The sequence below is a fragment of the Macrobrachium nipponense genome, chromosome 19 (assembly GCF_015104395.2).
Source record: "Macrobrachium nipponense isolate FS-2020 chromosome 19, ASM1510439v2, whole genome shotgun sequence".
NCBI classification, from domain to species: domain Eukaryota; kingdom Metazoa; phylum Arthropoda; class Malacostraca; order Decapoda; family Palaemonidae; genus Macrobrachium; species Macrobrachium nipponense.
In genome coordinates this window covers 79,354,802-79,359,801 of record NC_061088.1, presented here as the reverse complement: position 1 = coordinate 79,359,801, position 5,000 = coordinate 79,354,802, and the positions used below count along the sequence as shown (strand labels likewise).

The 5,000-nt window shown below is 38.0% G+C and overlaps 1 protein-coding gene across 1 annotated transcript in view; it reads right to left on the bottom strand.

The window, feature by feature from the left end:
- The window catches only part of LOC135212112 (uncharacterized), a 500,342-nt gene that overhangs the window by 239,615 nt on the left and 255,727 nt on the right, over positions 1-5,000 (bottom strand). The gene's annotated exons all lie outside the window — the stretch shown is intronic.

The following is a 5,000-nucleotide window of genomic DNA, read 5'->3' as shown; positions in this document are numbered from 1 at the left end:
CTTTTTACAAATAAAGCAGACAAGGCACTTTCTAGGGAGTGCAAAACCTCCTGAAATCATAAATTACTTGATAAAATATCTATGAAAGTGGGCTATATCCCCTTATAACATTGTGTATGGTGTTGGCAAGGAAACTACTGGACGGGGGGGAGGGGGGAGGGGGGGGAAGGTTAGTTTACGATCTGTGGGTACACCAAAATGAATATAACATAATTCTATTACCAAAATTTATGAAATTATGCGTTGGTGTGTTTCAGTCCTTGGGAACGGGGGAAGGGGGGAAGGGGGGAAGGGGGGAAGGGGGGAAGGGGGGGCGTGAGGCGACCGGGAGGGGTATTGCAATTTATACAAGTGACAACAGTCTTTACTTCAGAGAGAGAGAGAGAGAGAGAGAGAGAGAGAGAGAGAGAGAGAGAGCTGACAGGAATGCCTTGAGAATTATGTGGGCAAGCATTTTGTCTTTTAATCTTGGCATTATATTACCACAATGATATCATCACGCCACAGAAAAGCTTGCACATATTTGGGCATACTTTGGCAAAAACACGATTCCAAAATGCAAAAAAGCAAAAAATAAAGAAATCCCACTGCCGTATTGCATACCAGGGTGCATCTGCATTCATATGCACACATGAGATTATGACTTTATTATCTGGTGGTTGCAAGTTTGTCTGCAAATAAATGCACTCATACTCGCTACAAAATGTATGATTTCACATAATAATAATGAAGTTATTTCATTATACAAATAAATAATGCAATTACCCCTCATCTCTAAATAAGTCATTCGTTGTCATTCACGAATAAATACGCGTATTCTGATTTTTCATTTATATTTTGCAATAAAAAAAATATATTCTCATCTACAAACTGTATCAGGACCTATATTTGGAAAAATAAATAAATATAGTCTCCTATCTATACATTGTATTAGTTTCAATATATAAACAAACACAATGAACTGGACGATGTATATTTGAAAATACAAATATACTCGCCCATCTAGAAACTGTTTCAGTTTCAATCTATAAATAAAAACAATGATCCGGAGAAGGTATATTTGGAAAAATAAATGAATATATTCTCATTCATAAACTGGAAGACGTATATTTGGAAATATAAATACGTAAATATATTCTCATTCATAAACTGTATTAGTTTCAATGTGCAAATGAATACAATGAACCGGACGATGTATACTTGGAAATATAAGTATATTCTCATCAACAATCTGTTTTTAGCTTCAATATACAAATAAATACTATGAACCTCCGGCCATACATTGGGAAATATAAATATAATATAATATAATCTCCCATCTACAAACTGAATTAGTTTTAATAGGCAAATAAATTCACTGACCCGGAGGATGTGTATTTGGAAATATAACTAAAATATATTCTTCCATCTACGAACTGTATTAGTTTCTATATACAAATACATACTACAACAGACCAGAGGAAGAAGCAAGATGGTATGTTGTAGCCTGGTTATACGGCTTCCTTCTCACTCCACTTCCTCCCAGAGGGGCCTCTCTTATTTTACCCCCTCCCCCTCCCCCTCTCCTCCCCTCCCTCCCTTCTTCCTTCCTTCCTTGCTTCTCTTCCACGCCGGCACGCCCTCTCAATGGCAACTGGAAATGGGGAACAGTGGGCGTATTCTTTCTCTCTGCCTTTGTCCAAACAACCTCCGGGTGCTGGAAGATAATCTCCCCCCCCACCCCCCCGCTTGGAGGAATTCTTTTTTTTTTTACTTGCAATTGCTTAAAGGGGGTGGGGGGGGTAGAGAGATTTTCTCCCGCTTTCGAAGGAATTCTTTTCTTTACTTGTGATTGCTTAGAGGGGGGGGGGGGGTGGGGGGGGGGGGGGGGGGGGGGGGGGGGGGGCTTTGGGAGAAATGGCGATTTTTTTTTTTTTTTTTGGGGGGGGGGGATTTCAAGTTATTCGACTAGTCCCAGTAATATATCAAACATTTTCAGCTTCATCTCCACACTCCATGAAATAATTCATTCGCCACATGTTACTAAATAGTTATTTCGCCTTTTCTCTTCATCTCCATGTCGTTGAAATTCTTTAACAGTAGTTTCATTACCTCCTGTTTCAACAGTTACTCAAATATTTCCCCACCATGATGAAAACCAAGCCGCCCTGGGCTAATGGTGTGTGGAAATAATACTGGCCTAGCAAAAGAAGTTTCTTCTTTAAGGATTTTCAATAGTCACTTTTTAACTAAAAAAAAATTAATAAATAAATAAATAAAAAAAATGTAGTCTACCAAAAAAAAAAAAAAAAAAAAGCGAATGGAAAATGTACAAAATCTATTTCATTTTTCTTTTTAATAAAACTGGGAATTTTAAGCTTTCTGTGTTTTCCCCTGCGGGAAAACAGACATTAATCGCCCGTGCCCTATCGCCCTATGACGTCATGACATTCCATTGCCCTTTAGCGTAAAGATGGACTGAAAGTTTAAAGCGACTTAACGGTAAAAGCAACTGAACCAAAAATAAAACAAAATGGAATATAATAGAATAGAATAAAATAAAATAAAAAACCAGAAGAGTTAAACGCACAGAACTTTAAACTACGAAAAACGGCCCTTAGCCAGAGGGCCAATGGGCTCTTGAAAGTGGTTCCGAAGAGATATTGCAACCAAAAGAAAACATTCTGGTCTGGAAGGTTAGATACTTGACTTGCAAAGGCAATGGCTTCCAATCCGCCATTACCTGATATTTTCCAAGCGATATCCAACAAACTTGCCTATTTCGTGGCGGTAAAATATTACTTTAAACAATTATCACACTCTGGACTTAAAAATATAATTTTCTTACTTTGAACATTTCTAACGTTCGTTTCTTTTGGCTTCATAAGTTTTACTTCAATAACGGTTATGTTTTACCACTCTTGGGAGTGGTAAAACATAAAACAAAAGGCGGTGGTATGTGGTATGCATCTCGATAACAAGAAATTGTTCGATAGATTGGAGGAAGAGTTTCGCATTAAACGCGTTAATTAAGAAGACTTATGATCACAGAACAAAATCTCCAATACCAAATTATAGTGTAAAGTTAAATCATACCTTAGCGGCAGCTGGTACTTCTCTTTATTTGCATGTTAAGAGATTGGACATTGAAGCTATTACCTCTAGAAACCAGCCCGTTTTCGAAAGCTGGGACCTTAATATAACAACTCAAACTTCCTACCCACCATATCTGAGAATTTACAAGCGATACTCCAGCAGTCGACTGCCATTCGCTGGCGCTTGGTAACCATTTCCATCCGAAGTGAAGAGGAATTTCGAAGAGAAATTTCACGACCCAAAGAAGGGCATATATTTCACGTACACAGCGAAGTTTCTGACATGACACACGGAGAACTCCACAAGCAAGCGAGTCTCAAAAGTTCAAGCGACGATGCGACGCATTACTACTTTAAAACAATTCTTGTATTCTAAATATTTACATTTTTTTATCTATATATTCATTAACTTGTTCATATATTTTTTCTTTTCCAATAAATGACCTTTTCTTTCTGTATTTCCTATCACCTGTTGCTGCCTTCAAATGAATGCCATATTCTCTGGAAGCTTGAATTTCAACTTAATGGCCCGTGTAGACTTGTTCCATATGATTAGGGCTTATCTTCTTCATAATAATAATGGTTTTGTTAAAAAGAGTCGTAGCATCAGTAGAACTGATTTTATACAAAGTTTTCTCATTTCTTAAATTCCTCTCACTATTCTCTTTTCTTCAAGACTGATATCTGCTATAAGAGAAAAGCGAGAAGAATAGAAGAGACGACATTGTATAAAATCATTTCTACTGATGCTGTCATTCCTATTCTTTTTAACAAAACTTGCTTAAAAGTGGGTCTACGCCCTTCCAATAAATAATAATAATAATAATAATAATAATAATAATAATAATAATAATAATAATAATAATAATAATAATAATAATAATAATAATCAGAAAGGCTGCAGAAGGAAGTGTAGGGGCACAAAAGACCAGCTCCTGATAGACAAAATGGCAATGAAGAACAGTAAGAGAAGGAAAACCAACCTAAGCATGGCATGGATAGACTATAGGAAAGCCTTCGACATGATACCACCCACATGGCTAATAGAATGCCTGAAAATATATGGGGCAGAGGAATACAATACTTACAAACTCTGGAATAAGACTAGCAGAGGTTAATATCAGGAGAGGGATCTTCCAGGGCGACTCACTGTCCCCACTACTCTTCGTAGTAGCCATGATACCCATGACAAAAGTACTACAGAAGATGGATGCCGGGTACCAACTCAAGAAAAGAGGCAACAGAATTAACCATCTGATGTTCATGGACGACCTCAAGCTGTATGGTAAGAGTATCAAGGAATAGATACCCTAAATCCAACCACTAAGGATTGTATCTGGGGACATCAGGATGGAGTTTGGAATAGAAAAATGCGCCTTAGTCAACATACAAAAAGGCAAAGTAACGAGAACTGAAGGGATAAAGCTACCAGATGGGCAGCAACATCAAACACATAGGAAATAGAAAATAGACAGATGGAGACTCGGAGTATAAAAATACCTTGCCGGGAATAATGGAAGGAGGGGATATAAAACACCAGAGATGAAGGACACGATCAGGAAAGAATATGCAGAGACTCAAAGCGATACTCGTCAAAACTCAATGCCGGAAATATGATAAAAGCCATAAACACATGGGCAGTGCCAGTAATCAGATACAGCGCAGGAATAGTGGAATGGACGAAGGTAGAACTCCGCAACATAGACCAGAAAACTAGGAAACATATGACAATACACAAAGCACTACACCCAAGAGCAAATACGGACAGACTATACATAACACGAAAGGAAGGAGGGAGAGGACTACTAAGCATAGAGGACTGCGTCAACATCGAGAACAGCACTGGGGGCAATATCTTGAAAACCATTGAAGACGAGTGACTCAAGAGTGCATGGGAAGAACGACTGATAAAATAGACGAAGACCC